The following is a 25,165-nucleotide window of genomic DNA, read 5'->3' on the forward strand; positions in this document are numbered from 1 at the left end:
CTTCGCTGCTCTCAGGTTCTGCAGAGCGTCTGACTGCAGGAGCTCCATGTTAAATTATCCATCAGTGCTGCTACACCTTCTCCGGTATTATCAGCCTCAGTCTGGCGCCAGCAGCTCTCCTGGCTCCTCTTACGCACTAATTAGATTGGGAATGACAGAAATCCCTGCCAGGCAGCAGCCGTCCACCTGGCTGTTTAACTGTTGTTCTTAGTTAAAATGATAAAGCTCCCAGTAGACGGTGATCTGAGTGGATCTCTGAGTCCTAACCCACCCACCCACCCAGCGACCGACCCACCGACCGACATCTACTTCCTCCAACCTAACTCAACCTAACCCTAAGACATGAAGAAACCGAGACGCCACATCAATCACTTTAAACCTCCCTGGAGGCTGTGACCTGAGAGTTTAACACTTTTAATTAAATTAACTTTGACACGTCGTGAGGGGTTTGATGAAAGGTAATTGAAAAGTTTTTTTTCCTTCTTTTTTGACTCCTGAAGAGAACAGCGAGTCCAGTGTTTCCTCTACAAATGAACCAAGATAAGAAGCTGTCAGAGTGGCTGATGCTGATGTGATGAACCTGCGTTTAGCTAATAATCAGCTCCCATCAGCTGCAGCTCTGACAGCTTCGTCTCGTTAGCTTGACATGCGTTACAGAAGGTAATGCATCCGAACAGCACAGAGAAAACCACCTCAGTGAATCAGTCAGCTACAGAGAAAGTGTCAGATGAAGTAAAACAGAACATTATTTTACATTTAATGTCTTTTGGAGCTTCAAAACATGCTGCAAATCTCTGAGTATTTTCATTTCTTTTAATTTACTGGTTAAACCACGGCCTCCTGGGTTTGAGCTCAGCCTGAAATTTCAGTTAAAAAAAAATCAGTTAAATCTGACTATGCGTTAGTTGTGGGACGATTCTGTGCATGTCATCGTTAATAAGGGAAGAAACCAACCGTCGCACAGCTCATCATTCTGACAAAACCTCTGAGAAAAGATGACAACTTCCACCTGCTGTTCACTTCCCAAATACTCCCCTACGCACTCTGAATAATGGCAGTACCCATTTAAAGTCCAGTTTTTCACCAGGGTAGTTTGTATGATGGTTTAGAATCAGTTCTTTAGTCAAGCGGAAACATCTCGGATTGCAGTTCCTCAAATGTCCACTAGAGGCAGCCTCAAAGCATGAATCAATCCCCATAGATGTCCATGTTAAAATGTCCAAATTTACAGCACAAATAAACACGTTTACAGCCTGGAACAGAAACAGTTTTGGTCTCTATAGCTAATTTTCCTGTTTCTGACAACTGAACAGGTTGTGAATTTTGTTTAAATGCAACTTTTTAAATTGTATTACGACTTAAAGTTATGCATAATTAAAGGTGTGTCTGTTTTAAAGTGACAGGTGAACACTTGAGATGTTTCAGATCTTCAAAATACATGCTTTTCTTTAAATTATATTTAGTTTTTAATAATACATTTTTTTAAAACTGCAGTTCCTCAAATGTCCACTAGAGGGTTTACTCCAAAAGTGAGTAAATCCCCATAAACCGCCATGTTAAAGTGTCCAACTTTACAACAGAGTTGTACAAGTTTACAGCTTGAAACAGAAACGGCTTCGGTCTCTACAGTTGATTTTCCGGTGTCTGAAAACTGGTGAATTGTTCAGGAACTCAACTGTTTGAATTGTATTAGGTCTTAAAGTTGTTCATGTCATTGGTAATAAATGCAGAAATCATGCAGCAGACAGTTTATAATCTTTACAAAATATGTAAGAATAGCCAACGACTTCCACCTGACTGCATATAAGGGATTATGAAGTTACCAATAAGTTCCCTGAACGTTGCTTAATCTTAATTTCAAAAATTCCTACTCTCAGACTCTTAATAATGTTTTCCAAGTAACTTGTATCCAGTAAACTTCAGTAGCTTTTAACCAAACCTGTTAAAGACTTGAAAAACGATCCCAAATCAAAGTCCATTTCTTACCAAGAGTTTTTAAATGATCAGATTCTGTGTCTAACCGCAAACCAGTTCTTTACGTTTCAGAAACAGAAACCTGCAGTTCCTTGAATGGCCACTTGAAGTTGAGTACAAAAGTGAGTCAGTCCCCCAAGGCCTCCATGTTAAAATGTCCAATTTTATAGTAGAAATAAACAAGTTTACAGCCTGGAACAAAAACAGTTCTGGTCTCTATAGTTAATTTCCATTTGTGACAACTGTACAGACGGAAAATTTTCATATAACTCACCCATGTAGATTTTATTAGGGTTTAAAGTTGTGCATAATTAAGGGTGTGACCAGACGTTTGTACCGTCCAAGATAGGTCAATGGTCCAAAGCATTCGCAGGTTCCTATAGGTACCATCACAAAACATTCGTCCATCTTTATGTACATTTGATGGTTTCAGTAGCTGAAGAACCAGCTCTCTGACGGGAAAACTGGCTTAAAAGAACACCTCGATGGTCTAGAACCAAGAACTGCTTTCGTCAATTAAACTTTAAAAGCTTTTCCCCAAACTTTTTAAAAACTCTTGACAAAATATCTCCATTGTTTCCAATTTGCAACACCAATTTTTCACCAAGGCAGTGATACAAATCACCAGCAAAAGTTACATTTTCAGTGTGGTAGGTTGATGCTCGGAGGTGGTTGTTGCTGTTCTCCAAGTCATAGAATGCCGATAGTAGAAGAAGAGGACAAAACTGTCTCAAGGCTGATTCCCATAGTCTACATCTGGTCAGTCAGAAGAGCTCAGCTGGGGCTAATGTGGACTCAACATTCTAATTTCCTGAAAATGTTTAGGATTCCTTAGTCTTGACAGTTTGTGTTTCACCTTTAAAACATAATTTGACAAAGACTTTTTCACTTTTTGGACTCACTGAGCTTCAAAAACAAGTGCTGACAGTGCCACAGGACCTAAACTTGGATAGAAACTACACATCAGACCGTTAACCAGGAGCTCAGATCAGTACAAAGCCTTGCTGATACTTTCCTTGACTGAAAAGAAGCTTTTTGATGCAGCAGATTCGCTCTATTATACCCACATCTTTGCCTGCCAGTCAGACTGAAAACTGGAATTGAAAATCGGCACTATAGTGTCTTTAAAACCCGCAGCAGGACGACTCGTTTCTCTCCACTCGGCCTAATTCCTGCGGACTCGATTATTCCGTCCTGCTGTCTGGTTCATGCGTGGCGACTAATTCACGGTCTGAAGCGTCGGTCTGCCGTGACACTCGAACAGAAGAAGCAGGAGTCATGAGTAACGTCGCTGAATGGGGAAGCGAGAAGTCAGAAGAAAAGGCGAGATGGATAAATGGCTTCTCGGCTGAACAGCTGCCAAATGAAACCAGAAGCTTCTGCAGCGTCACGATGGAGAACACGGCTGTGGAGTACGACTCGAAGCATGACACGGCGTTTCAGCTCGAAGTGACGAATCGTATTATATCCCTAATATCTGAGACCTCCGATGACATGCAGCCTTTCAGCTCATTACCTGAATATGTTATGAAATTAGCCGTTATTGAACGCTCGCTGTAAGGCCTCAGAATGTTTATTCACGTCTGGGTTTCCTGCTTTGCTTCTTTGAGAGGCTTTTTGAAAAAAAAAAAAACCCTATTCACCAGCAGAGTACCTCAGTTAATGATTTTTTCTCTCCAGGCAGCACTTCTTTTCAAACTTTACACTTTATCAGCGGCTCATTTGTAAATGTAACCTGATTGACTCACACGCTGCACAAAAAGATAGAATTGATTGCTTAGAAGAAACATGTGTACTCCAGTTTATAGAGCTCCTGTTGGGTTTAACAGGGATGAACATGGAATAAATCACAGTTTCGTAAACAAAAACGCCAGAGAAGAGAGTTTATCATCTTTTTTTAAGGGTTGAATTTGGTTTAAAAAAAAAAAAAAAATATTTGTGTGTTTTGTGGTTGGAGGTGTAAAATAAAAGCTGTTTAGATGTTTACTTTTGTCTCCCAACAACCAGTTAGCCTCACAGCTTGACAAACCAGATGGAATTTTACCACCAAACCACCAACTGAACCGTTTCCAGGCGAACCATTCAGAGTCAGTTTTAATACCGATTTTGTTGTCTAAGAAACTCACCAAACGCAGGAATTAAAAACCATTTTTGATGGAGATTCAGGCATATTTCCAGGATTGTTCAGAAGTTTAGAAGCAGCAGGAAGTTTGTGGTCTCCTGGTATCAGCTGTCTTTTTCTGGACCGTCAATCACAGACTCAGAGAGAGTTTCCTTCCTGAAGGGGGTGGAGCCAATAGCAGCTCATTGGTTTAAACCAGAACTATAACCAAGAGTTATCCAATCAATATGAAATGAACCATCTGTTTTTTAAAATAGAAGATGTAATTTGAGTATTTCCATGTTTTTTCTACTCAGAGAAAGTTTTCTTCTTGAAGGGGGCGGGGTCAACAGCAGATCATTGGTTTAAACCAGAACTAAAACCAGGAGTTATCGAATCAATATGAAATTAACCATCTTTTTTTTTAAATTAAAAGACATAATGTGGGGATTTCATGTTTTTTTTCCACTTAATTTATTTACAGAGTAGCATCAAAACGTTGGATAATTCCTCTCTGACAGATGGAACTTTCAGGATAGAAAACATCAGAACAAGCCTTTTCGTCCATTTTCCTGGAAACCAGACTCCCACCAGCATCTAACTTGTTCCCTGAAAAGCAGATTTTCAACCAGAAGAGTTCTTTTCTTGACAGCTGCCTACATTTTCTCCTCATTGTGAGCAATTGAAGGAAGATGCTGCCACTCAGAAAACCCAGAGAGGATTTATTTTTCTGCCTCATTTAAACATCCAGTGTTCACGTGAGCTGATTTCTCTTAGGGTGAGAGGTTTCTTATTTTAGGTTTTGCTGTCGCCACCCATCCTGCTGATGTTATTTTTTCGGTAGTTGTAAAAATCTGCTGTTGTAGATTGAACTAAGAATTCTTATTTTTGGTAACATTTGCATTGGAGTCAATACACTGACTGGGACTACTGGACACAGAAATCACTTTTATCCCAAAACAATCTCAACAATGAATGGTTTTTATCTATCGCGGTACCTTAATTTATTATTATGTGTGACTGATTGTGTGACATGTCTTTTATGGCACAGATGTGTTGAATGAAACGCTTTACTGGAGCAGTGTTCCAATTTTGTTGTATTTCTAATGCAATGACAAAAAAAGGCATTCTGATTCTGAATAATTTGTTACATATTTTGTAATGTTACTCATTTTTGTCCTCTAAGTTCTCATGTAAACACCCATTTCCTGTTTTTTCTTTTACCTAGCTTGGCTAAAATACTACCTTTTAGTATTGAAAAGTGAACCCTAACCCACCCACCCACCCACCCACCCACCCACCCATCCATCCATCCATCCATCCTCTTCCACTTATCTGGGGTCGGGTCGTGGAGGCAGCAGACGAAGCAGGTCATTCCAGATGTCCGCCCAGGAATGCTTTCCAGTTCTTGCCGGGGGAGGCATTCCCAGGCCAGATGAGATACATAATCCAGCCAACAAGTTCTGGGTCTACCCCAGGGTCTCCTCCCAGGCGGACAGGCTCGGAAAACCTCCAAAGGAAGTCTCCCTGGAAGCATCCAAATCAGATGTCCAAACCACCTCAACTGGTTCCTTTCAACATGAAGGAGCAGTGGCTCTACTCCGAGATGTCCGAGCTTCTCATCCTATCTCTAAGGCGGAGCCCAGCCTCCTACAGAGGAAGCCCATTTCAGCCGCTTGTATCCGTGATCTTTCCATTACTACCCAGAGCTCATGACCATAGGTGAAGGTTGGAACACAGATGGATGGTAAAACCTTCATCACGATGATTTGGTACAACACCCGCACCAATCCGCCTGTTCATCTCACGCTTCATTTTCCGATAACTTGTGAACAAGATCTCAAGATACTTACACTCCCTAACTTGGGGAAGCAACTCCCCCCCAACCTAGAGGGAACAATCCACCGGTAGAGAACCATCGGCTCGGACTTGGAGGTGCTGATCCACATCCACTTCACACTCGGCTTCAGTGCTGCTGCAGGTCATGATTTGAAGAAGCTAACAGAACCACACCATCTGCAAAAAGCAGAGATGCGATCCTGAGGTCCCCAAAATAGACACCCTCCTCACCCCGGTTGTGCCTTGAGATCCTGTCAATGAAGACCACAAACAGGATCGGAGAAAAGGGCCAGCCCTGGTGGAGTCCAACACCCACAAACCCTATATAGTTAATACATTTAAAGTTGCATGAACTTTTCTGTAAAACTATTTTAGTTCTAACTTTCCTCTGCATGTTGTTTCCAGAACTCATGCAGCATCTGAAGTTAATTTACACAAGCAGGGTACGGATTTTGCATCTTAAGTAGCAGGAAAAGTCTTGTTTCGTCTAAAATGCAGCGTTAAGAGGCATCAGCTTCAGTGCAGGTGAACAAAAACAACTGACAAAACCTCAAATCGCACATAAATACATAAACATATCTGCATTGTTGTGGATAAAGCGGTTATATAAGAGACGTTTCCTGCACAGCTGCAGTTTATGTTCTACTGAACGAAGCATCGGAGCTTCTTCAAAAAGGTGTTTGTCTAAAGGAGGGTCATAAATACGAACCCTGCAAACAGCAAACACACTCTCAAACTCATTTTCTGCTCCCTGACTGAGTAATCGAAGAATGTTTCAGCACCAGTCGGCAGGTTGGATAAAACTGTACGTTAAAATGTTTTGATCTTCACACTTTCCCACATAATAATCGGCCGGGCGGTGATTATCTAAGAGCTGCTGTGCATTAAGTTGCCGTGGTCCATTCATGATTCACCCCACAGTCCCCTGAAAGCACCGCCGGGTTCTCCTCAGAGCTAAATATGCAGATTTGAGGATGCATATGCAAATAGAACGAGAAATTAGGAAGCAGAGCCTGAAGGAGATGAACTCCAAACAGGAGGACCACCGGAAACACATTAAAGACACATGAGCCCTCGGAGACATTAAAAAGATGCTTAGAAACCTTGTTTTTCCAAAATATCAGCAGAAAAATGACACTCAGAGTTCATGATTGTCATTAAAGTTACTACCGGTATGAGATACTGAGCATAAATCATCCAAGTTCAAACCAACATGCTGATTCAGATCGAGACCAAAGAGCAGTTTTTACGTCGTTCTTGTTCAATTTCTGCAGCAAAGATTCAAGAGTCTCCAAGAATCTGAAGTTCAGCTGCTGAATATTAATGTAAATAAGTTGAGGTGCAAATGAGTGTCAAAGAAGAGTTTTACAATCATTTTCTGCCTTTCACTGTCCAAAAACAACCACCAGTTCAACTTCAAAACATAAAATATTAGTAGGAAACACCAAAAATAAACAATACTGGTGCTACATTTTCAGCAATTTACCATCTGCAGCAACAGCGAGCTAAATCCGAAATGTTGTTTATACGTTTGTCAGCACTGGGAGCAGAGCATCACTGCACAAGAAGGCTACTTCAACAGCAATGGTTTTTGATTCTTATAAGCACAGTCTCAGAACATTTTGATCGCACCTAGTACGTCTTAAACCTGCTTTACATTTTATATTTACTGATTATTCTGCTACATGAAATAGTTTTTGGTTTCATATGACTGTTTGCATGTTGGGTGGGTAAAGTTGTGCATTGATTAGCTCTGTCTAGTCTACAGCACAAAGGTTCTCTGGACATCTGGAGCTGTTCTGAGTGGCGACTGCATGTTCCTCAGGTGCTCCAGCTTCTTTTCAGAGCACAAAAAAGTGCACAGCAACTGATATATGCTGTGATGAACTAGTGAATCCTGCATCTCACCTGTCGACCCTCAACAGGATACAGCAGATACGTCTAATGGGGGTTTGCATGTTGTCTATGTACTCTGAAAACTGCATTTTAAATAACAATAATGATAAAAAAATGGTCCCATTATTTCAAAAATTATGTCAAGGACGACTGCAGTCCTGCCTGTTTATATCCTATCAGTAAATATTGACCTTAATCTCCGGTTTAAAAGCCAGACATTCTGTTTCTGAGCCACAGTAATTTAACACCAGCAGGGGTTTCTGCTTTATTAATTAGATTTACATGTAATTAATTCACTCCCTAATTGGATTTACACACAATTTTGCATGCACATCATCACAACAGGCCCAGCTGCTGGTTTTAATCCCAGACATCTACAGTAATTGAAGTGTGATTTACACCTGAGCAAGCAGGTGAAAGTAATCAACAGGCTGGTTGGAGAGAAGAAAGTGGAGTTGAGGGTTTTATAACATGTCTGGATGCCTGTAAATGTGGCATGAACAGGTGCCATTTAAAGATCAGAGAGAAGAGCTAGAAACTGAAGAACTCCACATGTAAGACATCTATTAAATAAACCTTAACAGTTTAAAACTCAGATGGTTCTGTAGTCTTTAGATGTGTTTATATCGATCTGTGATGTATGGATTCTAAATGAACTCGTGTGCCACTGCAGAGGCCGGTGACAGATTACTGTGGCACACATTCAGGGTGTCGCACTCTTTACACAAGGAGCCAAATGGACACATAAATCTAATTATTTCTGGAGAACTTGGAATCAGCTCATCGTCATTAGTGAAGAAATTATTCTGCTCTTCTGGCTCTGAAAATTGCTCCCTCAGTGTATTCCAAAAATGTAACGGTGACGGTTTAGTTTGTTGCCAGGTGCATAATATATAGGAAATTAGCATTAGAAAATGCTTGGTAAATAGTTTTTTGTTAAAAGATTTTGGCATTAGGAGGCAATCAGTATTACAGTGGACAGAAAGGGTTACAAGACAATATGCTGCTAAAAAAGTACAAAAACGCCTATAAATAGTATTTACTTCCCATCAAAGTTTTACCTTTTAATTGCTTTTCAACACTGAATCAGGGCCAAGAAAGCGACTACTAGTAGTGAGGGAGGCCACCAAGACACCTATGACTCCTCTGAAGGAGTTCCAAGCTTCAGCAGCTGAGATGTTAGAGACTGTTCATCCAACAACTGTTGTCTGTTCTTCACCAGTCAAAGCTTTATGGAGACAAAGAGAAAGACTCTGTTGGAAAAAGTTCACATTAAATCTGGACTAGAGTTCAGTAGAAGACATGTGGAGACTCTGAAGTCACCTGAAGAAGGTTCTTTGGTCTGAGGAGAACAGAATGGAGCTTTTAGTCCATCAAACTAGATACCAAACACTGCACATCATCACAAACACACCATCCCCAATGTAAAGCATGGTGGTGGCAGCATCATGATGTTCCTCAGCAGCAGGTCCTGGAAGGCTTGTAAAGGTAGAGGGTAAATGAAATCCTGGAGGACAACCTGATGCAGTCTGAAGAGAGCTGAGACTTGGAGAAGATCAGTTTTCCATCCAGACGATGAGTCCAAGCTAAAAAACTATTCAGAATTTTCACCTCTTTTCCCAGCTGCCTGGATCCTTGACTTCATGTCATTCTGCTGCCTTCCTTCTGTCTCTCTTCACTGCAACTGTCAAATAAATGTTGAAAATATCCCCAAAAATATTAAAACAAGCCCAGTAAGTGAATCGTCTTCGCTAAATAAGAGTCTCTGCTTTATTCTGAGGGAGGAAGTGTGTTTACTGCTGCTCTCTCAGCCGTGGCGGCACTGAAAATCTATTTTTGACTTCAAAGTTCTGAAGACAGTTTAAATATAAACAGTAATTTATCACTGATAAGGCTCCAGAACAAATACAACGTTGTGTTTACGAGTGTTTAAATACTCATCGGAGCAGAGGGAGGGTGTCGGGCTTTATTTAGGGCCAGGCTGAGTAATGTCTTCATTTTACCCAGGTCATGATATTCTGACTGGAGGGGAGGAATAAAGAGAAGACATTATTATTATTATTATTACAGCCAGCCACAGCACATGGAGAGGAAGTATTAGATAATATCAAATACAGGGAGACACTCTGTGATAAAACGCTGTGTATATGTGCAGAACAGTGCAGGATGTGGGAATGTAATGAATGCTGGGGTTTGGTTTGTCTGACTGCACACCTGAATTTAAAATAAAAACATAAAAGAAGTATGTAGTAGAATGGACAAGAAGACACAAGAAGAAAGAAGATGTTAAAATAAGTAGAATAAATGGCAGGAAGAGGTAAATATGAAGAGAAGAAACTGTTTTATTTTCATAAAACTGAAAAAAAAACAGGAATAATGGGACAGAAAAGGCTAAAAACAGACACATGGTAGAATATAGAACATACAAAATAAAATAAAAAGAAAAAAGAACGGAGCTTAGCCTGTATTTCTTTTACCAATTTACTTTTATCTTACACATTTTAATGACTTTGTAGAATATGTATATATATATATATATATAATGTATATATATATATATATATATATGTATATATATACATACATACATACATACATACATACATACATATATATATATATATATATATATATATACATACATATATATATATATATATATATATATATATATATATATATATATATATATATATAAAAAATATAATTGATTATTTTACAGATATTTATTGTCACTGTTTAAGTTGTTTTAGCTGTTATTTCACACATTTTCAGGGATTAAACTTGTAAAAGTACAAACAAAATACTAATTTAAAAATGTGAAAAATAACATTTTCAGAAATTACATATTTTTATTTTTACACTATTGGACTGTTAAATTATACAATATTTACTGTATTTCAATCAGCAAAAAAAGATTATTTTGCAGATATTTACTTTATATTTTTAATTTTTACATTGTTATCTGACACATTTTCACAATTTTGTCGAATTACACATATTAACTTGAAAAAAATACAAACTAAATATTAATTTACATGTTAACCCTGAAAAATAACATGTTCAGAAATCATAGTTTTTCTTTTTACACTTTTTGAAGGTCAAGTTAAGCAATATTTACTGTATTTAAATCAGAAAAAAAATTAAAGATTATTTTACAAGTATTTGCTGTCATGTTCTGAAAAAACAAACTGGTGCTTTACACATTTTCACGATTTTGTTCAATTATAGATTTTAGCTAGTGAAATAATAAAATAAAAAATTTAAAAAAAAATATATATATACATGTAGTCTATTTTTTACATTTATTCTTTTTTTTTTTTACACTGTTGAATGGTCAAATTAAACATTTTTAACTGTATTTCAATGTGTAAAAAAAGGGAAAAGGAGATTAGATATTTACTGTAATTTTTTTGCTTTTTTAAAGTGCTGTTTGACAGATTTTTCTTGTTATTAAATTATATGCTTACTGTAAAATAAAAGGCAAAAACATATTTATATATAATTTAAATATATATATATGTGTGTGTGTGTGTGTGTGTGTCTTATTTTTAAATTGTAAAATATTATATTTTTGTATTATAATATTGCATATTTTTTACAAATAGTAATTTGATTTGTTCCAAATATTCACTATGATATTAGACTATTTTACTGTATTTAATCCAGCTAAAAAAAATGGCATCATTATTATGAATTTATTTAATTTGAGGTTCAGTGTGATTTTTCTCCTCCTGAAATGTTGAATTTCACACACATAAAAACAAGTTTCACGGTAAAGATCCTCCAGAAGAAATAAGAAAACTGTTTAAGGTAAAGAATGTGAAAGAGGAATCAGTGTTTGTGAGTGAATGTGAGCAGAGGAGGAGGAAGGAGATGACTTCTGCCTCTTTATCTTCCAAACTCAATATTGAATGCGGCCCTGGAGGAATCTGCTGCAAAGCATTGTGGGTCCTGATTACCTCCAGCCTGGTTGTGTTCATGCAGAGCTGCTGTTCATCAGCGAGGCTTCAGACCGTGAATGTGATGAAGACGTTCGTTACAGAGTGGCAGAAACAAACCGAGCAGCAGAGCAGAAAAAAAACACCTGATTTACAGTTTACCCTGAGACGCTGCTGGTTGGAAAACGTGAAGATTAAGAAGAAAAAAACGATAATTTTATCTCTGATCAATGAGCTGAAGCTGCCATTCATCTACAGGTCAAAATCACAGCTTTACCGTGGATAAAAAGTCCAAAAGTGGTCAGAAAAAAATGAAAAATGTACAATTCCATGACAGTTACTCATGAAAACAATTGACTTGATATTATCTGTAATTTAACAAAACAGGAAGTATTAATATTGCCTACTTTCACCCCCTGAGAAAAGTGGATTTTAAAGGAAGCAACATGCAAATAACAGAAGGACCATTCTTCAACCAATGATAATGCCGCTGCCGTGCTCTGCAAACACATTAGTCTATCATATTAAGGATATGTTAATGTGTGTTAAAAAGCCCAGAAAGTGGTCAGAAAGAACAGAAAAATGGTAAATTCCATGACTTGCTTATGAAAACAATCTGATTTGATCAAAACCCCAAGAAATAAATAAATGAGGAGGATGATGCCACCACCATGTTTTGCAAACACACCAGCATATCATCGTAAGGATATATTGATGTTGTGTGTTTCTGCTGCCCCCAAGTGGCCAAAAAAGTCAGCTGCTGCATGTTTAAGAATAGAAACCAAACAGTAAAAGCTGTTTCGTGTCCGCCTCACTAGTCTCTTAATTGTAACTCTTTCAGAGGAGTCATAGGTGTCTTGGTGGCCTCCCTCACGAGTCTCTTTCGATGAAGTCCTTCAGAGAAGTCAAGGAGAAAATCAACTGAAATGTGGAGTCAACAAATAATAATGCCACCACCATGCTTTGAAGGCATAGCAGCATATCATATTAAGGATATGTTAATGTTTTGTGATTCTGCTGCTCCCAGGTGACCAAAAGAGAACAGAAATCAAACAATAAAAGCTGCTCGGTGTCAGCCGGTTGCATCTGGCTGTCATGAATCCAGGTGTAAGTGTTTATCTTCCTCCTGACTGACTCATTACGATGAAGATGGTAATCAAACGTTGTGTTAAATCAGCTCACTGCAGGCTCAGATATGAAAAGAAAAAGAATTTATGTAATTACCAGCAGGTTGTCTGCACGGAGCCAACGCCAGCTCAGCACAGCGAAACTCCATCTGCAGCTGCCAGCTAGCACTCCGTCAGACAGCGTAAATTATGCAAAGTACTAAAGTAATAAAACATGATCTAAATGCAGCCCAGGCAGTTTTTTTATTTATGTTTTGCTTTTGTCCCACATTAGCTGCAGCTATATACAATAATAAAATGCAAAGAGGTTTGCAGCAGCAGAAAGCGGTGGTTTAACAGGATCCACACGGCTGAGTTACAGGCGGTTTATGTAATTCAGAAATCAATAAACAGGCTACAGTTGGCAGAACAACACAGCAGTGAAGAGGCTGCAGCAGGTAGGCAGGTAGAGGCCAGAGGGTCACTGGACAAGTTAGAGTTCCTACAATAAGAACACATAAAAAGATGTTTTTACTGCTGGCTGAAAACAAACAAGCAACGTGATGCTGTAGTATTTGTGGAACTCATCACATGGCTTCCATGTGAGACAGGATGAAGAACTTAAAAAAACTAAAACTACTCAAGAAAATCCACTGAGGTTCCACAGGGATCATGGAGGGAACAGAACGTTCATTAAGTCTGAGACGGATTGAGGTCTGGACTCTGACTCGGCCTCCAGAACTTTCATCTTGTTGTCTTTAAACCATTTCTGTGGATTTTTTCTGTTTGCTTCGACTCATTATCTACCTTTACAAGCCTTCCAGGACCTGCTGCTGAGGAACATCATGATGCTGCCACCACCATGCTTCACATCATGATGCTGCCACCACCATGTTTCACATCATGATGTTGCCACCACCATGCTTCACATCTTGATGCTGCCACCACCATGCTTCACATCATGATGCTGCCACCACCATGCTTCACACCATGATGCTGCCACCACCATGCTTCACATCTTGATGCTGCCACCACCATGCTTCACATCATGATGCTGCCACCACCATGCTTCACATCATGATGCTGCCACCACCATGCTTCACATCATGATGCTGCCACCACCATGCTTCACATCATGATGCTGCCACCACCATGTTTCACATCATGATGCTGCCACCACCATGCTTCACACCATGAGGCTGCCACCACCATGCTTCACACCATGATGCTGCCACCACCATGCTTCACATCTTGATGCTGCCACCACCATGCTTCACGTCATGATGCTGCCACCACCATGCTTCTCATCACGATGTTGCCACCACCATGCTTCACATCATGATGCTGCCTCCACTGTGCTTCATGGTAGGGATGGTTTATTTGTGATGATGTTCAGTTTTTTTGTCTGGTCTCATGGACAAAAAGCTCCATCCTGGTCTCCTCAGACCAAAGAACCTTCTTCAGGTGTCTTCAGATTCTCTACGTCTTCTACTGAACTCTAGTCCAGATTTAATGTGAACTTTTTCCAACAGAGTCTTTCTCTTTGTCTCCTTAAAGCTTTGACTAGTGAAGAACAGACAACAGTTGTTGTATGAACAGTCTCTAACATCTCAGATGCTGAAGCTGGAACTCCTTCAGAGGAGTGGTGGCCTCCTTCTCTAGTCTCTTTCTTCTCGGTCTCTCAGTTTTTGAGGACGTCCTGCTCTAGTCAGATTTATTCATGTTCCATCTTCCTTCCATTTCTCAATGATAGATTTAACTGGACTCCAAGACATATTCAGTAACTTGGAAATGTTCTTGTATCGTCTCCTGACTGATGCTTTTCAATCTTTTATCAGAATTTCTTGGAGTGTTCTTCAGTCTTCATGGTGTAGTTCTATCCATTGTAGGAATCTGTTTTCACTTTGACATGAAAGACTCTTGATTCATTGTTGAAAGGCAATAAAAGGAGCAAACTTCCAGGGAGGTTGAATATTTTTTTAGGCCACCATTGGCTTTACAGTGGCAGATGGAAGCGGAGTAATAAATCAAAGGTGACATTGGTGTGGGAAGTTTAATCCTGGAAACTAGCGCGAGCAAGTATACGATCTGTGTGTGGGCGAACTCAATCCTGCGCTTGATTAAATTCTTTCTGTTGAGTCGCAGTTCTTGTTCCACACAAACACACCAGCAGCAGTGATGGATGGATGCTCGATTGGCTCGTACAACAATAGCTGCCGCGCATAAAAGGATCTAAACTGGACCACCGGCTCGCGTGTGCTGGATCTGATTATTGACGGCGATCCTGCATCAATGAGAAAATGAAATAACAATAAGAGCGAGCGACGGGGAAGCGACGGTCACTGCAGCTCATTTCTGGCAGCCGTCGAAGCAGCTTGTATTATAGAGCTGCTAAAAATAGCAGCAGAGAGGGAGACTGCTGGGCAGAAAACAACACTGCATGCTGGAGATAAAATTTACTGAGTTCAGGATGGAAAAAGACTCAGATCAGCTTATTTTAACAGACTGCAGGTCTCTAATGAACGGCAGGTAAAAACTCGCACATATTTCAACTTTTGGAGTCATTTAAGGTAAAAAAAAAAAGTTTCATAAATGACATACAGTGTCAATATGACGTCTTTACAACCAAACATTTAATGGTTTCCACAAGTGGAGGCTTTAATCATGGTTTCACTCTTTCAGGAAAACTATTTAATAAATTATGTTTTAATGCCATTAGCTCAGAGCTTCATTCATTAAAGTTAACCAAAATACTTCACATCATGATGCTGCCACTACCATGCTTCACGTTATGATGCTACCACCACCATGCTTCATAAAATGAAACAATTTTTGGTGTCACATATTGTAAAATGACTAAAACTACTGATATTCACAGTTTTGGGCAATTTTTTTTTTTTTTTTTTTTGCTTTTTACAGTCACCATTTAAATAGTTTTTTTTCTGTGTTTTTACTAGTAATTATCTGCAATTCAACAAAACTAGTAAAATCTGTAAAAAACCATAAATTGTTGAAAATTGTAATCCCCCCCCCCCCCCCCCCCCCCATACACATATACTGTATACTGTAGTGAGTATTTACTGTATGTACATGCTGCTTGTCTTCATGGTTCTCTGCCTGAAGGGGATGAACTCTCTCAGGTAAACTCACCTGACTTCACCTGTCGGCTCAGAGAAAAACACTGAGGCGACAGAAAAACAGGCTCACTGGGATTTTAAATGACCCAAACACACACATGACGACATGTTAGCAGCGTGTTAGCCGTGTTTACTGCGTGTGAGATTGAACATAAAGAGATATGCAGGATTAAACGTGTACAACAACAAGTACAGCTGAAAGTATCCATCCAAATATATATATATATATATATATATATATATATATATATATATATATATATATATATATATATATATATATATATATATATATATACACACATACATATTGTGCAATATTTAAGCCAAACTTCAGCTCACCTAAAGGATGCTGGAGGTCATTAATCATCACAGAAGTCTTTGTCTTGGTGCCCATTGCCAGCTAAACCCCCACAATGCTCTCTTGCCAACATGAACTTCCTGTGGTCTGAGACTCCTCCTCTGGTCGCTACTGTATTAAACAGTAAAAGGCTCCACCTGGTGGAACAACCAGGTACTACAGCTGATCTTCAACACATTTTCTGACATGCACAACCTTCTTCTTTTCTGTTATCGGTTAATATATTTCTAATCCATTAAATTATTACTAGCATTTAATCAATAAAGGGCTAATCAATAACACTCCTAGTCATGACAACACTGGTCTGTCAAACTCTCATCAACCAGATACTACAGCTAATATACAACACATTTTCTGATGTCATGCACGACCTTCTTCTTTTTCTGCCTTATGAGTTAATATATTTCCAATCAGATAAATAATTAATAGCAATTTATCAATTAAGTGATAACATTCAGAGTTCAAAGGTTCATCTGATGTCATTAAAAAAAGGCTGTGAATTAAACAGTGAGCGAATAGTCCTGTTCTCATTTAGCTTTGTTACTCCGCGGTGGAGTTATGTGACATTGTCATTGGTTTGTCCGTCCGTCTGTTAGCAACATCACTCAAAAATAGACCAACGGATTTGGATGAAATTTCCAGGGAGGGTCAGAAATGACACAAGGACCAAGTGATCAGATTTTGGCAGTGATGCAGCTTATAGTCTGGATTTGTGAAGGATTTCTGTATCATCGCGAGATAGTGGCACAGCGTCACTGTAACCATGACAACAAGTGAACTCTACGTCAGCTGCCTGCTGATGATCACATGATTGTGATCCTACTACAGATCCACCGCTGAGGACTTATTGGAACTTATCCATTGGAAATGATACAAGGAACAATTGATTAAATTGTGGGGGTGTTTCTGAGTCCCATCAATTCTCGCCGCCTGCTACATATTTAGGTCACATGATTCAGTATCCATACATAATGTACACATGCATAACACACGCCTGTACTCAGCACAAGGTCATTTTGTTTGTGAGTACATCTATATTAAATGGACATATTCTAAGTTGCCGTGATTTCTGATCATTAATAACTAATGAATAATAATAACTAATGAATAAACAAATGCTGAGCGGCCTTGGAGGAGTACTGCGCTCTGAGTGCTTTTCTAGGTTAATTATTAGCTGCCGTTTTGTATTTATTTTTGAAATAAGTTTTAGCAGTATTAGCCTGCTTATAGCATTTTTTCATTGCCCTGGGACTCCTCCAAAAATTATACATTTCAAACATTTAAATTAATAGAAATGTGCATCGACTAGTTGAGAAACTAACAAAAACTACTCATCGACAACAAAAATCTCTGCTCGAGGGACAGTTCAAGCCTAAACGAACAACATAAAACATAATGCCCATAAAGAGACACCAAATATATAATCTTGGCATCACTAAAAGTGTAATTTCGACAACAGAAACTGGTAAAATAACAGCATAATATGTGTTTTCTTCTTATAAAACACCAACAAAACACTGGACTTCAACACGATCGGTCAATATTGATTTCCTGTTAAACCTTGATAAAGTTTCTCTAAAACGGGTCATTTATGCACCAAAACCTAAAAATATACCATTATTTATTTTTCAGTAGGGATTTTAACATGTTTTATATCTCCTGCTGCTGGTTTGCTGCTACAAACTGGACATCAGGAGCCAATAAGCTGCTGTTTATGGTTGATTACACACCATGACACTGATTTATTGCTGCTATAAAACACCAAACGGGCTTCACCAGACCTCAAACTGATCTGCAAAAACATAGACTCAACACAGCAATCAAATCTGAGATGCAACTGATCAACTAATCTCTGAATCGACTCATTATTTTGCCATCTGGAACATAATATCCACATTCTCCTCTACTGCTTCTATAGAGTCCTTTTAAAAGCATGTTGGTTTTTCTCATTTCTGGCAGCGAGTCCTCAGAGAAATTTCTCCCTCGTCTTCCTTTAATGCATCTCTGAGACGAACACGGAGGAGGGAATGGGTTCGTCGCTGCTGCTAACTTCAGCGATTCATTATTTACCAGAGACCAAGGAAAATGAGACTGTTTGCACGGATGACTTGTTTCCTGCTGCACCTCGTCTCTAAAGCTCCTGCAGCCGGCAAACCTGCACAGTCCGACAAACACACCGAACGAATGTACAGAAACACTCCCCTACAGACGCAGAAGAGACGCATGGAAGCTGACATCCATTCACACTCAGAGACTGTACTTTATCTGCAACATGTCAGGAATTTATGAACGCAAATGATCATTTTTATGCAGAATGTTTAAAAATACACACAAAATAAAATAAAAAAAAGAGCTAAAGAAAAGAGTAAGAGCTTTATAATATAAGCAATCATTTTAAATGATCTATTGTACTAATTCCATACCTAATATTTCTGTTTATGAAACGCATACAGGGCCTTATCTTTTTAAAAAAATTGTCAAAATTGTATAATTTATTCCAATCAAAAACTGTATAAACAGAAAAAACGGCCAGATTTTCAACTTTCAGACAGTCCTTGAACTAATTGTGTGTCATGTTTTGTTCCCTCTTGGAAAATTAATTACTGTTATGAATAAAATCATAAAATTTAATCAGAATAACCCAATTTTAGCCTTCAGTCCCATTTAATGATCTCCCCAAATTCAATAATTTATTAAAATAAAACATTTTACACATATAGATAAAAATAAACAAAGATAAAAGAATAATTCTGCCTTGATACAGATTGTTCCCGTTTCATTAAATTAGAAAAAAATGACTATTTAGACATTTTAACAGTAAATATTGAAAAAATAAGTATATGAAGAAATAGAGTTTTACAGATTATTGGTTAAAGAACAAATTATGTCTACTAAAATCACAGAAAACATTATATATATATTTTTATAAATGTCCAAATAGTACAAATAGTAATTTCTATTTTTCAAAAAATGTTTAAAAAAAGACAAAAATGAATGCAAAATGAAATTTGTGTGAATCTATTTGTATTTACGCAGCTATTGTATTTTAAGGAGCAAAAAATAAATACATTTTACAGACACTTCCCCGTATTTGAAAGAAAAAATATGTATATTCAGGATGCAAAATGGTAATAAATAAACTAATTAATTAAATAACTATTTTATTGCTATTTTAGAGATTTTGCCCGTTTTGCTGATGTGCAGATGATATCTTGTAAAATGACCAAAAAATGTAATAAAGGACGAAAAAAAAACTAAAACAAAAACTGGCCAAAAAAAATATATATATAAAATTACACAATTTTACTGCATCTAAATACACTAAAAATATCATTATTTTACAGACATTTCCTGTTTTTTTTTCCATTTTCTTCTTGCACCTTTTTTAAAGAGATTTTTGAGACTGTTCTTTCTTCGTTACCATCTAACATTGTGGTAACATTTTTTGGAAGATTATGGATTTTGGATCCTTAAAACGTCCTCAGGAGAATGTTCCACCATAAATATCCAGTCACAAACAGGAACTTCTGCTAACCAAGACCTTGATAATGTCTTAAAAACCCTTTTAGAATGTTGGCAGAACATTTTTCACGTGACAACATCCTCTAAATGTTAAAAACATTCTGTCTTAGCTCCCTTTTAACCTCATAAGAACATTATTTGAGCTCGTTAAAACATAATTTGAGCGCTAAAACTAAAATGTTTTCCTTAAAACAACATCAGAACTTCCCTTTCTGCCGTTTCTTACCATCGTCTCTGCATCATATCTGAACTGAAAACACCCAAAACCTTCTTTTTTCCAAGATTCATTCTCAGTTTCAGCTTCGATGCACAAACACTGATTTTTCTCTTCTTCAGTTCTCACTGCTGAGCACAAACATTCTGGTTATTCATTATTAAAAACCAGATTTTTCCTTCACTGTGAGCTCAGTAGCAGAACTACAGCAGCTCAACTGGATTTATTCACTTATATTCAGTATTACAGTAAAGTTCTACGTGTTAAACGGCTGAAAATAAACACTAAATGCATCTAAAGACCTCTGCTGATCTTTGTTGTCGCTACTGAAGCTTTTCGCTGACAAAGTTTAGCTTCAATCCTCGACTAAAAGCAAAGCGGGAATGTTTTCGCTGCTGTCAGACATTAAAACAGGAAACTCTGACAACAGCCGGCAGAGATCAAGTGATTGAGTTTGATTTTTCTTTCTTGAGGGTTGCAGCTGGTTTGTCTTTTAGATCAGTTCTGATGCTTTTCTACTGATCTGACAAAACTGATGGAGCAGCCGAGTGTCTCTGGTGACGAGAAAACCATGAAAACAAACAGCAGAAACATGCTGAAACCGATGTTACCCTTCAGATCTACAGTGACAGAGGCTCTGTGGTGACGTCTGTAAGACAATGTGGAGTCTTAAATAAATATTACATCGGGATAATACAAGTATAATCTTAGGAAGGGGCAAGTTTGAGTTAAAACAGCAACTTTTGGGGCTAAAAAATGAAGCTGCAGTTCCTCAAACGTCCACCAGGGGTTTAAGAGTGAGCCAAGTCCCATAGACCTCCATGTTAAAATGTCCAACTTTACAGCAGAAAGAATCATATTTACAGCCTTGTGTGAACACGGTTTTGGTCTCTATAGCTGGAGTCTCTGTTCTTTACAACTCTATGAGGGTTTTCTTTTTAAAAAATGCCAAAATGACACCATTAATAGCGTTAGAAACTGTTAAAACAGAGCAAAATGTCAGATTTTGAACTTTCAGACAGTTCTTGAACTAATTGTCTGTGATGTGTCGTTCCAAATCTCTGCTAATCTTTAGCTTTTACTAATTCGCCAAATCTTTTTAGACTCGTTGATTTCCACTTGTTTTACTCAGAGTGTGCCTTTGAAATTTAGTGATGTTGTATTGCAGGGTATTATGATGACAGTAAAGCTTCTAATTCTATTTATAATCTGAATAAAGCTGCAAGAAAACATTAAAGTTCATCTAAAATTACATAAAATCATGTAAAATCACTCGAAAGCTGCCCAAAGATTCAAATATATGATCAAAATTACTAAAAAATATCCCAAAATGACTAAATGTTTTCAAAAATGTATTTAAAAGGGCAAGAAAGTCACTTGAGTTCTTTGTCCAAAATGACAAATAATTTGTATAAAATCACAAAAGTGTTTCCAAAATGACTCAAAGTTTGTTTCAAATTGACAAAAAAAACTTGTCAAAAGTGACTAAAATAACATTCAACTTTCTGGTCCTGCAGGTGTCACTAAACAGGACAAATCTCAATTTCTAATCTTTACAATTTAGCAATTTGCTAAATCTATTTGATTTTGTCATCTTGGAGGGCATTTTAATGACAATAAAGCTTCTAATTCTATTTCTAATTTAAAATAAAGCTGTAAGAAACTTTAATGTTTGTCTAAAATGACAAAATTTTCCAAAATTACTTGACAAGTGGCCAAAAAATTACCAAAAATCTTCAGTAATCTCATTGTGCTGTGCAGGATTTAAATACTAGACCAGGTGAGAGTAAAAGAGGAAAACTCTCTTGTTAGAATCATGTAATTGTGTGTTTTTGTCCTGCAGCTTCTTCTTCTCCTCCTCACGCTACGCCAGTTTGCCTCCAGTTCCATTCTATTTTTCTATTTTTAGCTGAAACTCGGGGCTGCAGCCTACTTTATCCAACAACTCGACCCTCAGGCCTCCGATTAACGCTGAAGCTGCCAGAAAAGCCGGAGGGGAGAGAAATGCTGTAATTATAGGACGAGAAAGTGAGGAAATAAAGATACAAGGTGCAGCCCGGAGTCACCAGATGGTCTCTGCTCTGGTAAAGGAGTCATTGGATCGGTTTCCTTTCTGTATTTTTGGCTCATTTGATGCTTTTTTTGGAACAAACATCTGCAGCTCTGATGACCTCAGTTCATCTCTGCTGCTGCTGCTTTAACTCCAGATGTGGATAAAATTAATAAAACGCAGCAATGTTCAGCCACAGTTTAACAGGACGCTGCTGGATGTCAATAATTACCGACCGTCAGGACGATAGAAATGAAAACGTCCAAAAACAAAAAGCCTCCACAGGTCAAGTATAGCTACTGCTGTTTCTATGGCAAAACCGGGAAAAATCTAGGATCAAAATTGACAATAAAAAGAAGAAAAAGAAATATCTTCCATATGTGGTGCTGAAAAAAGGCTCTGGCAGTAAAAAGTTAGAGGTTTTCTGCTTCTTTCTGTAACCACTGTTGTTGGTTAATCCATGAAATCAACGTCTGACGACGCATTTTACTGATGTCAATCTAATACTTGCCCTCATCAGCTTAATAGCAGCAACCACAGGGAAAATGACACAAAAAGACACAAAAATGGCACAAAAGACACAAACATGACACAGAAGACACAAAAACAACACAAAAGGATGAGAAAATAACACAAAAATGACATAAGACACAAAAGAACACAGAAGGTTGGATAGAATAACACCAAAATAACACAAATGACACAAAAATTATACAAAAAGGCACAAAAAATTAAAGAAAAATTACACAAAAGAATGCTAAGATAACACCAAAATGGCAAAAGACACAAAAGTGACATAAAAGGATGAAAAATCAACACAAAAATGACACAGAATATACAAAACTGACACAAAAAATGCTAAAATAATTTTAAAAATGACACAAAAGACACACAATTGATACAAAAGGATGATAAAATAACAAAATCACACAAAAGACATTAAAACAATACAAAAGGATGATAAAATCACACAAAAATGACAAAAACTATACAAAAAGACACAAAACAGAAAAATTACACAACAGAATGTTAAAGTAACACAGAAATGGCACAAAAGACACAAAATTGACAGAAAAGGATGAAAAATAGGTAACACAAAAGTGACACAAAAGACACAAAAAGATGTTAACATGACACAAAAATGACAAAATTGACAAAAGGATGCTAAAATAACACAAAAAAATACAAAAATACACAAAAATTACACAAGAGGATGTGAAAATTACACAGAAAATACAGCAAAGCAACACAAAAATGACACAAAAGGATAAAAACCGCCATTTAAAAAAGAAAAAGATTGTATTCAACATGACAATTTTTTTAAAAAAATGTATGCAAAAATGCGTCTTAAAAGAGCATTTTTTAATTTCAGTTACAGAAGTTTTGCACAAATATTGACCAAACTGTTAAAACATTTAAAAATTAAATATGGTTGATGCAGTGAACGAAGCGAACGGGTTTAAATATTGGGTTTGTGTCATTTATTTTGTGGAAACTGCAGAGAAAATCTGTAAAAAACTGCCAGCGTCTGGCAGGAAAATGCTAAAAATGGTGCAAATCGAACCAAAACGTTTAAAGAATTGTGAAAATAAACAGCATATCTATCTAATATAAATTTACACCTAAGCCTCCATCAGTCTGAACTCTCTGGATCGTAGCGTGACCAAGAGCTTTTTTACCAGAAACAAATTCTCCTCCCAGCGATAAATAAATGATCAACTTTGCCGTGAAGTTTCTGCCTGCAGCTGCTGCTGGTCACAAAACTGTAATAAAGAACTTCTATAAACCTACTGACTGATTATTACATCGTCATCATCAAAAACACAAACAGAAACTCTGATTCTAAACTTTTTTATGCATATTCAGGAGGATTTTTATGCTTTCAGGTCAGATAAAGAAGCTTTAAAATCACACATTCTGCTTTTTTGTTCCTCCTTTTCTTTAGTGCATTAAATTGCTGCTTTTAATGCTGATGAAAGGTCTGAAAACTTGCAAAAAAGAACAACTCAAAAAGACAGAAAAATGACACAAAGTGACACAAAAAGATACTTAAATTACACAAAAATGACACAAACAAAAGGATGCTAAAATAACACAAAAAGACACAAAAGGATGCTAAGATAACACAAAAAGACACAAAAGGATGCAAATTTAACACAAAAATGACACAAGACACAGAAATGATGAAAGGATTAAAAAAATTTGTCCAATTCGTTCCTTAAAAAGATGGAATTCACATCTAAGCAGCTGCTAACCAGGACAACCACAGTAAACGAATACTCCTGACAGTGAAGAACAGAGGTATGAGTGTGATGATATGCAGATGACGATCTATTATTCAACTGTTAAAATAGTTGTTTCTGGCAGCCAGCTAATTATTTTGGCTCAGCATGTTTGGTTTAAACTTGACCACAGTAAATAGATAGTCCTGACAGCGAAGAACAGAGGTACGAGCGTGATTATATGCAGATGATGATCTATTATTCGATTGTTAAAATAGTCGTTTGACAGTGAAGCACACAGGTATCGGTCAGAAAGTTAAAAGAAAGCTAGTTTCAAAATGATCCTGGAATGTTTCTATCTTGAATCTACACAATTTCAATCCAACAGTTTAACTTCCCGGCTGATCTTTTTATTTTTGCTTCGTTGTGATTTAAAGGAAAAGAAACATTCATGTGAATCACATGAACCCTGAAACCTGCACTGATGTAACTGTACCACGTTCTTTCTGCTGAGCCCGACAGTCACTTCATCCACATTTTTCCGAGGTGAGGTGAGACCCGGTGGATGTGCTCCGATGCACAGGAAGAAGTTTGGTTATTGTCGGTCACATGAATAATCCAGTGGAGCTGTAAAAGCCTCGCAGACTGCAGCCTCCAGCGACACAAGCTGCTCTGAAAAGCAGCCCAGCGAGCGAAGCCTCCCAACAGACAGATCCAATGGAATAAAGCCGCCGGTTTGTTTGGGTTTGTTAAATCTGCAGAACAAGAACCAGCACCTGAAGGATGAAACCGGTCGGATGGT

The 25,165-nt window shown here is 37.6% G+C and overlaps 1 protein-coding gene across 2 annotated transcripts in view; it reads right to left on the reverse strand.

Moving 5' to 3' along the window:
* Positions 1–25,165, reverse strand: part of kcnh5b (potassium voltage-gated channel, subfamily H (eag-related), member 5b) — a 152,925-nt gene that overhangs the window by 10,884 nt on the left and 116,876 nt on the right. The gene's annotated exons all lie outside the window — the stretch shown is intronic.

Source organism: Amphiprion ocellaris, chromosome 20 (genome assembly GCF_022539595.1).
Source record: "Amphiprion ocellaris isolate individual 3 ecotype Okinawa chromosome 20, ASM2253959v1, whole genome shotgun sequence".
NCBI classification, from domain to species: Eukaryota; Metazoa; Chordata; class Actinopteri; family Pomacentridae; genus Amphiprion; species Amphiprion ocellaris.